The sequence below is a fragment of the Phocoena phocoena genome, chromosome 16 (genome assembly GCF_963924675.1).
Source record: "Phocoena phocoena chromosome 16, mPhoPho1.1, whole genome shotgun sequence".
Classification (NCBI taxonomy): Eukaryota; Metazoa; Chordata; class Mammalia; order Artiodactyla; family Phocoenidae; genus Phocoena; species Phocoena phocoena.
Genome location: NC_089234.1, coordinates 72,945,054 through 72,957,237, shown reverse-complemented (window position 1 = coordinate 72,957,237; position 12,184 = coordinate 72,945,054). Strand labels below are relative to the sequence as shown.

Below are 12,184 nucleotides of genomic sequence, written 5' to 3'. Positions count from 1 at the left end.
CAAACATCACCTACTGTGCATGGATAAATCCTTCTGGAGAAGTAGAAACCCCATAGGCATACCTTAGATATATTTTGGGTTTGGTTCTAGACCACCGTAAGAATATGAATATTGCAATAAAACAAATTACATAAATTTTGATTTCCCGATGCATATAAAAAGTTATGTTTAGGGCTTCCCTGGTGGCACAGTGGTTGAGAGTCTGCCTGCCGATGCAGAGGACATGGGTTCGTGCCCTGGTCCGGGAAGATCCCACGTGCTGCGGAGCAGCTGGGCCCGTGAGCCATGGCCACTGAGCCTGCACGTCCGGAGCCTGTGCTCTGCAAAGGTAGAGGCCACAGCAGTGAGAGGCCCGTGTACCGCAAAAAAAAAAAAAGTTATGTTTACACTATACTGTAGTATGTTCGGTGTACAATGGCATTATGTCTAAAAAACAATGTACATACCTTAATTAAAAAACACTTTATTGTAAAAGAATGTTAACCGTCATCTGAGCCTTCAGCGAGTCATAATCTTTTTGCTGGTGGAAGGTTTGAAATATTGTGAGAATTACCGAAATGTGACATAGAGACACAAAATGAGCACATGCTGTCAGAAAAATGGTGCCAATAGACTTGGTCAATGCAGAGTTGCCATAAACCTTCAAGTTGTAAAAAAAAAAAACCCTCTATATCTACGAAGCACAATAAAGTGAAGTGCAGTAAAACAAAGTATGCCTGTACATAAAGTTAGGGAACAAGCATATTGGCTACAACAAATTTCACTGACAATCCATGGTCCTTTGATTTGCTTTTGGCTTAAAATCCCAACTTTAGTGGTCTTTTATTGATATAGAAATATTCAGTAATTTACACAATATTTAAAAAATTATTTTTATCAGTTTCTAAGTTACTGTGTAAGATTTAACTTAATGTACCAGTTAATGGTCTATCAGAAGATTATATTCTTCTGCCTGGAAGTCTTCATTAAGAAAAAGGAGATTTTTGGGGGGGAACTTCCCTGGTGTGCAGTGGTTAAGACTCTGCACTCCTAATGCAGGGGATCCAGGTTCGATCCCCGGCCAGGGAACTAGATCTCACATGCATGCTGTAACTAAGAACTTGCATGCCACAATTCTAAGGAGCCCATATGCCGCAACTAAGGAGGCTGCCTGCTGCAACTAAGACCCAGCGCAACCAAAATAAATATTTTTAAAAAAGGAAAGGGGCTTCCCTGGTAGTGCAGTGGTTAAGAATCTGCCTGCCAGTGTAAGGAACATGGGTTTGAGCCCTGGTCCGGGAAGATCCCACATGCCACGGAGCAACTAAGTCCGTGTGCCACAACTACTGAGCTCTGCGCTCTACAGCCATAAGCCACAACTACTGAGCCCACGTGCCACAACTACTGAAGCCCACGCATCTAGAGCCTGTGCTCTGCAACAAGAGAAGCCATCACAATGAGAAGCCCGCGCACCGCAACGAATAGCCCCTGCTCACTGCAACTAGAGAAAGCCTGTGTGCAGCAACGAAGACCCAACACAGCCAAAATTAAATAAATAAAATAAATTGATTTTAAAAAAGGCTATTTTTTGATGTTTTATAATACAATAATATCAAAACAAAACTCATTAAAAAAACTTGTTTTATTATGGAAAATTTCAAAACTACAGAAAAATAAAGAGAATAGTATAATTTAAAAAAAAGAGAGAGAACTGACCAACAAAGATGAAAATGCAGCAAATAAATGAAAAGTGATAATGCTGGGAGTGAAACTGGAATTGAGTATAAATGGAGTTACAGAAGAACTAGCTAAATGGGGGAATGTTGACACTGCCGCTGTTCAGGAGACTAGATCTGCAGCCAGAGGAACTTGTTGAAGGGGAACTGATCAACAGAAATGAGGAAAGACCCAACACAGACAAAAATAAATAATAAATAAATTGTTTAAAAAGTGGAAAGGATACAATGTTGCAAGCTGATCCAAATTTATAAAGGAGTATGACAGTTCACCAAGGCATTGAAAAGATGCTTGCTCTATTATTGTAAATTATACAATGAAAAGAAGAAGCAAGCATTCTTCAGACTACTCTTGGGAAGTTTTTACAAGTAAAACACTTTAGGGAATTCCTTGGTGGTCCAGTGGTTAGGACTCTGAGCTTCCACTGCAGGGGGCACGGTTTGATTCCTGGTCATGGAATTAAGATCCTGCATGCCACACAGAGTGCCCAAAAAAAAAAAAAAAAGTTAAAAAAAACCCACTTTAACGCAGACGTAGAGAATGGACTTGAGGACATGGGGAGGGGGAAGGGTAAGCTGGGACGAAGTGAGAGAGTGGCATGGACATATATATACTACCAAATGTAAAGTAGGTAGGTAGTTGGAAACAGCTGCATAGCACAGGGAGATCAGCTCGGTGCTTTGTGACCACCTAGAGGGGTGGGATAGGGAGGGTGGGAGGGAGACGTAAGAGGGAGGGGATATGGGGATACATGTATACATATAGCTGATTCACTTTGTTATACAGCAGAAACTAACACAACATTGTAAAGCTACAATAAAGACGTTAAAAAAAAAACCCACGTTAATGCTCAAGTTTTCTAATAAGCTATAGAATACAAAATAAATATCATTTTTCGTATTGTTTTAATTTCCCAATACACTTTTTTTTTTTTTGGTGTGGGGAGAATTAGCTCACCTTTTAATTGAGAGTGTGAGAAGGAAAGAGTAAACATGTTAACTTTAGCAGCAAGAATGCTGCTCTAAGGATTATGAAAGGCAAGTTGGCTTTTATCCCATTTGATGCCAGTATATGTGTATACAAGTCATAATCCACAAGGAGTGTTTAAGGGCAAAAATGTAGCTTCTTAGTATACAAAAGCTAATGAGCATTTGAAAAATATTTGCACTTGGAAATTAAATAAAACCTTAGTAACAGGGCTGTGTGCGAGTCTGGTGATATCTGCTCAAGAACGGCCCTATGCTGGCACCAGAGGAACATTGCTTGTCTAGGTGTTTTTATACTGCAGAGCTGGTTGGAAGACAGGTTACAACTGGAAAAGCCAAAGAAAAGCTTCCATTAACTTCATCTTATTTTAGGGTTCTGGTTCTTGGAACTCTTCAGCTTCCATCTAAGAATGTTGGTCTGTGTCTTCCAAACGGGAGAATATTTTTCTTGGTTGAGCTTTTCTTTTTCTTTTGATTTTATCTCCACCACTTTATGAGCTCTTTCAGCCCACCACTTTTTCCAGAAATCCTGGAAGAGGACCACCACAATTACTATTCTGACCATCAGTGCACAAGCTGAGCCGACGGCCAGAGCAAGGAAGTGGATCTCAGAGACACGTACAGTGCACGATGCTGAGCCAGATCTCCCCTATCAGCACATCAACATCACGTGGGTTCTTCACCTGGCAGGTTTATGTCCCACTGTCATCAAACTGCAGCTTACAGAGGATGATGGAGACATCATACCGGCTCGGGGTTCCCATCCCAGACCACCCGGTCCTTGAAACGCCTACTCATGGGTTTGAAGGGATCCACATGGTAGTCGAAAACAAACTGCTCAGACGCCCCCACCTCCAGGTCGCTGTTAGTGCATCAGCCATAGGGGCAAAGCTGGAGAAAGTGCACAGAAGATAAAGAGAATTAAGTTGTCCTATTCTTGTGTTTAGAGAGTGTACCATAAAGCTCAGGGAATTTTATTCTCTTTTTTTTTTTTTTTGTGCGGTACGCGGGCCTCTCACTGTTGTGGCCTCTCCCGTTGCGGAGCACAGGCTCTGCACGCGCAGGCTCAGTGGCCATGGCTCACGGGCCCAGCCGCTCCGCGGCATGTGGGATCTTCCCGGACCGGGTCACGAACACGTGTCCCCTGCATCGGCAGGCGGACTCTCAACCACTGCGCCACCAGGGAAGCCCAGGAATTTTTATTCTTAAGAATAAAAATTCTCGGGAGTTCCCTGGCAGTCCAGTGGTTAGGACTCCATGCTTTCACTGCCGAGGGCCTGGGTTCGATCCCTGGTCTGGGAACTAAGATCCCACAAGCTGTGTGGTGAAGCCAAGGAAAAAAAAACGAATAAAGATTCTCAGGAGTCACATGTAACTAAAGACTCTGAGAATAGAAAATTTGATTAAATCACGTAGTAATCAAATACAAAGATTACTACAAAAACAATACAGCTCCAGTCAATCCTTGTCTAAAATATATTATCAAGCACCTGTGAGCAACCCTAAATTGTACTGAAAACCACAGTACACTTAGGCCCTAGAGGGAAAGTCAGAAGCAAACCTTGATAATGCTTCCTGTCACTCCTTCACCCTAAGATTTTGAATGTCTGTGCTCTTCACAAATGAGACTTTATAAAAGCTGCTTTTAAATTCCAGACGTTGGATCACAGTAAATTCAGTGTGAAATAATCCACTGTGGGATAAAAGTTCACAGGGGTGACAAATGGAGTTAAAGAAGTCTCTGGTGCCTTCCTTCTGAGAAATACTACACCCACAGAGTTACAGTGGATGGCGAGCACCTCAGAAGGCTACACTTCTTCTGTATACAAGTGAAACTGCCTCAAGGAAACAGAAGCTTTTTTTCTGAAGTGATTAGTAGGAGTACCACACCTAAGACTTAAGTAACAGGTTCTAACCCCTCCAGGTGGAGTGAAGAAAGGCAGTGGCTTAGAGCAGAGACAGAGCCCCAGGGCAACCCTTTCAGAGTGGTAGCTGAAGATAGTAGGATTTCTGGTTCTCTTTTCCCTTCATCTAAAGCTGCACTGTGTGATAACGGGGCCATTTAGCCACATAGGCTTGTTGCACACTGGAAATGTGGCTAGTATGACTGAGGACCTGACTTTTTACTTTGTCAAGTACACAACATAACATTTACCATCTAAACATTTCTAAGTTCAGTAGTGTTAAGTACATTTGGTATTGTGCAACCAATCTCCATAGTTCATTTTTATCTTGAAAACCTGAAACTCTCTGCTTATTAACAACTTCCCATTTCCTGCCTCCCCCCAGTGTCTGGCAGCATCACCATTCTAATTTCTGGCTCTATGAATCTGACTACTTTTGATACTTCATGTAAGTGGAATCATACAATACTTGTCTTTTTGTGACTGGCTTATTTCACGTAGCATAAGGTCGTCAAATTCATGTTCCAGAATTTCATCCCTTTGTAAAAAGGCTGAGTAACATTCCCTTGTCTGTATACACCACATTTTGTTTATTCATTCATCTGGCAATGGACACTTGGGTTGCTTCCAACTTTTGACTATTGTAAATAATGCTGCTATGAACATTGGTGTACAACTATCTCTTGAGACTGTGCCTTCAATTCTTTCAGTTACATATCCAGAAAACAGAACTGCTGGATCATATGGTAATTCTTTTTAAATTTTTGAGGAGTTATCATACAGTTTTCCACAGCAGCTGCAACATTTTACATTCCTATCAGCAACACACAGAGTTCCAATTTCTCCACATCCCTGCCTTAATGTGAATTTAAAACTCATAATTCAGTTATGGAAAAATTTTTAAGTATGTTTGGAACAACATGGATATAGGAATCTGCTTTTTCAACTCTAAATTTTATGAAATCTAAATATTAAGTATTCCTAATAAAAATTAAAATTCCTGACTTAAAAAAATATATGGAGATGTGCTGTAAGTGGAAGACACACACCAGGCTTCAAAGGATAAAAAAAGAACATAAAATGTCTCATTGATAATGTTATATATTGACTACATATGAGATGATATTTTGGATATGTTGATCCAAATAAAACTATTAATATTACCTGTGCTTTTACTTTTGTAAATGTGGCTACTAGAAAAAATTTAAATTACATTTGCAGCTCACATTATATTTCTATTGGACAGCACTGCTATAGAGGTAGCTACTACCACTCGTACCACATAATGAAAGGCATCAGATTCTGGAAGACAAGCTCCTTCTGCAGTCCAAATTGTTGTAAGTCAAGCAAGCCCTTTTTTTCTTTTTTTTTAAAATAAATTTATTTATTTACTTTTGGCTGCGCTGGGCTTTCGTTGCTGCACGCAGGCTTTCCTTAGTTGCGGCGAGTGGGGGCTACTCTTCGTTGCGCTGTGCGGGCTTCTCATTGCAGTGGCTTCTCTTCTTGTAGCGCATGGGCTTCAGTAGTTGTGGCACACGGGTTCAGTAGTTGTGGCTTACAGGCTCTAGAGCTCAGGCTCAGTAGTCGTGTCGCACAGTCTTAGTTGCTCTGCCCGCACCAGGGTTCGAACCCGTGTCCCCTGCATTGGTAGGCGGATATCTTAACCACTGCGCCACCAGGGAAGTCACCAAGCAAGCCTTTTTCAACCTCTCTTCTGCTCTTGACATCTATATGTATCCTTCTTTTACTGCAGGAGGATTACCTGAATGAAAATTTCTATCCACTGTTACTGTGAAAAGCTGGGCTATTATACTTAGTCCCTCAGTGACTATCTGGGGTCCAGGCTTGAGTATCCTATATTCTCTGTTTTGTTGGTGTATCACAGCCTGATGCCTTCCATTACAGTATCAATTAATTCCTGTGCCTGCGTCATGGCTGGGGGCTGTGTGACAACACCACACCACAGAAAGCTCAGGAGATGTGTCCATGTGTTTGCAGAGTTGAAAGAGGCATTTTCATTTCTTCTTCTTCGACTTGACAGTGCTTCCTTGACACAACTTCTCCCGTATCTTTGTGATTCTTACCCACTTACAGCTTACTTCCACTCTGAAAGCAGTCAGGAATCTTACTTTTGTCTATGTGATGACAAAATAGTGAGGCAGGACCTAGACCAGGTGTGGTCACTTTCAGTGACTGTGGCTACAATCCCAGAGGGATTGAGGGGAGGGAAGGGGGGGCTATGGGGGGGGCCCAGGAAGGAACCCTGAAATGTCAGGTAGGGAAGATCCAGAAGCTGGAATTGAGGCAGAAGAGCTGTTGTGACTAGAGCTGTTGCTCTTGACTACACCTCTTCTCATTTCTGTTGCTCATACTGGGGTCACTCTAGATATAATAACCATCACCCCAGTTCAAAGCAAAAATAATCCTTCTCCCTAAAGGGTATATTGGGCATAAGCTTTTTTTTTTAATGTTTTTAAAAAAATTTATTTGGCTATATCAGGTCTTAGTTGTGGCACATGGGCTTTTCGTTGTGGCGTGAAGTCTCCAGAGTACACAGGCTTAGCTGCCTCACAGCTTGTGAGATCTTAGTTCCCCGACCAGGGATCAAACCTGTGTTCCCTGTATTGGAAGGTGGATTCTTAACCACTGGACCACCAGGGAAGTCCCTGGGCATAAGCTTTTTTTAAATAAAATTTTTATTTTGGAATAATTTTAAGTCTACAGATAAGTTGCAAAGATAGTACAGGGAGCTCCTGTATACCCTTTACTTTTTTTCCCTGTATTTAATGTCTATATAACCATGGCACATTTGTCAACACTAAGAAATTCACATTGGTATAATACTCTTAATTAAACTACAGACTTTAGTCTGAGTTTACCGTTTATGTCCTTCTACCGTTCTAGAATCCAAACCACAATCCCACATGGCATCTAGCATACAAGCCTTTCATATACCAAGATCTTGCCCCATTTTATCATTCACATTAATGTTTGTTTTGATTTCTCGTTAGAGTATAGGCTCTAAAGTTTTGTATGGTTATGTATAATTCATAAATGTAAGTTTATTCATACTGGTGATGCCCACCAAAGACTACCGAAACATAGCTATGGTCAAACAATGAAGGGTTAACTGCTATAGTGAGGGAGACCTGACACTATGGGCAACCATGCATCTCAGAAAATGGGTGTTAAAGAGGGCTTATTATAGTGCTTAGGCTTGTGTTAGGTGATTTGGGGGCAGGCCCAAGGAAACAGGGGTCTGCTCTGGTGCTGTCAGAAAGCGGGGCAATTCAGTGATTCGCTTAATAGTTTTTATCTGGAAAGCAAGACAAATGGATCATTAGTGAAGCAATAGTCACTCATGTTAGCTAGGGAAGGGATGTTTGGTCATCTTTTTGTGGTTGCAGTGTCCATCTGTTTAGGCACGATTAGTCTTATTTTCTTCACCTTCCATCTCGTCAGAGACCTCATCTGACATCAAAATTCCATGACGTCGCTTACGTATATCAGGGCATTCAGGCCAGCTACCAACGGTGGCTCTGGGGGCTCCTTTACTTCTTAGAGCTGAACCTGATCATAATTAAGATGGAAAGCAAAAGGAGATTGCTTAGCAGTTTTCGCTACAGGATATGACAACTGTTGGTCCCTGACACTGCTAATTCGACACTGTACATGTGCTTAACAAATAACTCGTCGCCAAGGGCTGGAAAGTTCGATGTGTCTTTTTCAGAGCAGAAACACGGCTGGTTTGGATGTAGCAGGAACTCAAATGACACTGAACTGGCGTACGTGTTTCTTCCAGAAGTGAAGGTCTTAGTGGTGACATCCTCTGCCCCAGCACTTTGTCTCTGAGGACCAGGCCTGAACCGAAAGCCCTGCGGACCTGAAGCAGGGGTCACCAACCCCCTGGGGCCGCTACCAGTCCCTAGCCTGTTAGGAACCCGGCCACACAACAGGAAGTGAGCGGCAGGCAACGAAACTTCATCTGCTGCTCCCCATCGCTCACATTACCGCCTGAACCATCGCTGGAATTACTGCCGGAACCATCCCCCCCACCACTCGCATTACCGCCTGAAACTCCACCCCCCAAAAATTGTCTTAAACAGTCCCTGGTGCCAAAAAGGCTGGGGACCACTGGTCTGAAGGAACAAGCCGAGGAAGCCAGGCGAGGTCCCATGACCCTGCAGAGCAGCGACCCAAGACCTGACAGCACAGCCTGCGGCCGCCCCTCAAGTTCTGCCTCTAAAGCCGCCATTATCGGTCTCCGCTGTTCCCGGTTCCCTCCTTCCTTCTCAGCAGGAAATGACTCTCATTTCCTTCTACCACGCTGGTCTTCTATCCAGGCGTCGTCTGGGCTCACTGTTTGGGGGACTCTCCCAGTCCGTAACTTTAGAAGCTCAGACGTGCCTCACAAGCCCTGCCCTACCCCCAAGGAGAAATCACGTAGACCCCTCGCCTCCCTTCCCAGCAGCGCCCGGCTCTGCAAGCCCCGGCCCCGCCCTGCGCCTGGCCGACCAATCCCCGGCTCCGCTCCGAACGCGTCACAATGGCGCCCTCGTGGCCCCGACCCCGGACGCCCTCCTCGGAGACCCCGCCCCGGCGCGGTCTTTGCGTCCTTCCGGCTCGCTTTCGGAAGTAGGATTGCGCCGCGTCTTCCTGGAGAAGAAGGTGGGGTTTGGCGAGAACCCGGAAGCGGGGCGGGGGCGCGGGTTCCTGGGGCTGTAGTTCTCTGATGCTTGGGCACAGGACCGACAGGGGGCAGAACACGCCGAGAGCCGAAGGGCTTTCGGAGGCAATGCATGCGCACGACGTGCGGGAGTTGTAGACTCCGGCCCGCCGAGCTCCTGACCGCGCCCGTCGGAAGCCTCGCCCACGGGTTTCCATGGTGATGTTAAACCAGCCTCAACTGCGACTGCAGAATTCCCCGCGTTTCACCCTCCTCTAGGTTCGCAGAGGGATAGGGACGACCGAGGTGCCGGATATGGAGAAGAGCGGGAGCATGGAGACTCGGAACCCTAAGTGAAGGGTGGGACGGGGGCGGGACAGAAGGGGACGAGTTTGGGGAAAATCCCTTTTTTAGGGCAGGGATGTCTGGGAGTCCTGGACGGGTCCGCATCCTAGGACCCGGGGGTATGAGAGGTCTGCGCCAACATGTAGGGACACCTTTAAGGGTGTAGACGTGGTTGGAAGAAAGCTCTTTTTACTTTAGTTTGTTTTATTTCTTAAGGCAGTACATTCACATAGTTAAAGACTCACAAACTTGCAGAAGGCTTTATTACTCAGACAGTTTTCTCCTACCCATTTCCTGTACCCTGAGGAAATGTTTTCAAACCTTTGAATTTTTCTTCTCCAGAAGTTTTATTTCTTCCTTTTGTATCTGCATCTCTTCTCTGTATTTTTCCCTCATCAGCTTCACTAAATTTGAATACTTCAATCTGAAATATTTCCTGATTGATTTCCTTTGCCTCCTGGTCACACTTTGCTGCAGCATGTGTGTAGTCAGCCATTTGCTCTTCTCTTTTTCTAGTCATACCCTTGACTACATTTTGCACTGGTTCCTTTTTGACATCTCATTTTGGAATGAGCCTGAATTCAGCAGGTTGTGGGAGTGGGTCCAGGGCTTTGTCTCACGCTCTCACATTTTTCTTTATTATAAAGATTTGATTGTAGTTATGTTTTCCCACTTTAAAAATATGACATATACGAGATATATTGTAAAACGTATCTCGAAGGTGTAAGGAATACAACTCAATCCGGGATCTGTGTATCCACCACTAATCTTAAGAAGTAGTACTTTACCCGGTCCCCTTTCCCATTAGATCTGAACACTGCTCTTAGTGGTCATAAAGGGAGGAATAGTAGGAATGAAGCTGTCCTCACAGTGCTTGTAGTCTGCTATATAGCATGTGGGCTAGTTTCAAACAAGGTGTAATTCTCTTAGAACTTGTTTCCTCCTCCCCTGTAAAATGGCATAATCTTAGGCTTAAAGGGAGGCTGTATGTGAAGCTTGGGCAGTTGGTACAGTGATTGCTGACTGGTATTTCTGTATTTGAGAGGGATTTATCAATGGCTTTCTTGACTCTTGATTGAAAGTGTTCCTTTTTCCTAAGATCTGTTACCGGTAAAGCTGCATTCATCTGTGACTGTGGATCTATAGAGTTGGGAGGGCACAAGCTAAGAGATAATAGGCTCTTTTATGTGGAGACCTTGACCTTTTGTGGGTTTTTTTTTGTTGTTGTTGTTAATGTTGGTACCTGGCATATAAGTGAACCAATAAAAGACTCCTGGATGTAAAAAAGAAAGAAAGAAATAGAACTCCACCATTTTTCTTATGACCCTTTGTGTGATCCCGATCATCACAGCTCCCCTCATCACAGTCTTGAATTTTGTTTGTCAATTACTTGCTTTTCTTTATAATTTGACTAAAATTGTATCCCACAGAAAAATGTATTGAATAGTTTTGCATGTCTTTGGATTCTGTATATGTTGTTTTCATACTTTATGTTTTCTTCTGTGCCTTTCTTTAGTTCTTAACCTTGTCTTTACTTAAGACCTTGTCTTAACCTTGTCTGTTGTCTTCACAGGAGTATTCCAAGACCAAGCGTAAAGCTGTAGTAATTTTTGCTGTTTTATTTATTTATTTATATAAATAAATAATTTTATTTATTTTCAGCTGCGTTGGGTCTTCGTTGGTGCGCGCGGGCTTTCTCTAGTTGTGGCGAGCAGGGGCTACTCACCGTTGTGGTGCACAGGCTTCCTAGACTAGGGCTTGAACCCATGTCCCCTGCATTGGCAGGTGGATGCTTAACCACTGCGCCACCAGGGAAGTCCCAAGTTTTGCTGTTTTATAGTATTCCATTTAGTAAGTGGTCAACAACTTATTTCTCCAGTATTCTGTTAAGGGACTTATATGTAGGTTGCTTCCAGTTTTTGGTATTATAAACAGTGGTGCTTTGAGTCAGCACATATCTTCTGGGGCACATGTGCCAGACTTAGTTTTGGGTTCTATACATGTAATGCAATGTCATGTCATTGCATGAGGGATATTGCTCTACTGTTCTTTTTTTATGTTTTTGGGTTTGGTATAAGGGTGTACCTGACCTCATTAAATGAGTTGGGGCAGTGTTTCCTCCTCTTCCACTTTCTGAAAGATATTGTTTAAAGTTGGTTTTAATTCTTCTCTAAATATTTGGCATAACTTTTCAGCAAAACCATCTGGCCTAGAGATTTTGGGGAGAGTTTTTAAATTCAATTTTTAATTTATTATTTATTTATTTAAAAAATCTAAGTACAGTCACTATTATATGTTTACAGCTCATTTTTAAATGAATTTATTTATTTGTTTTTGGCTGTGCTGGGTCTTTGTTGCTGCATGCGGGCTTTCTCTGGTTGCGGCAAGCAGGGGCTACTCTTCGTTGTGGTGGGTGGGCTTCTCATTGTGGTGGCTTATATTGTTGCGGAGCACGGGCTCTAGGCGCGTAGGCTTCAGTAGTTGTGGCACACAGGCTTCAGTGTGGTTGTGGTGCACAGGCTTAGTTGCTCCGTGGCATGTGGGATCTTCCCGGACCAGGGCTTGAA

General features: G+C 43.4%; 1 non-coding gene and 1 pseudogene across 1 annotated transcript; one reads left to right on the top strand and one right to left on the bottom strand.

Annotated features, from left to right (window-relative positions):
- Window positions 1-3,060: 3,060 nt before the first annotated feature.
- LOC136136059 (myelin protein zero-like protein 2 pseudogene) lies at window positions 3,061-3,661 on the bottom strand (annotated as a pseudogene).
- A 6,742-nt stretch (window positions 3,662-10,403) lies between these two features.
- On the top strand, window positions 10,404-10,533 carry LOC136136729 (small nucleolar RNA SNORA61). Its single transcript, XR_010656669.1, has one exon. It is a non-coding gene; the product is annotated as a small nucleolar RNA SNORA61 (small nucleolar RNA).
- The last annotated feature ends 1,651 nt before the right edge of the window (window positions 10,534-12,184 follow it).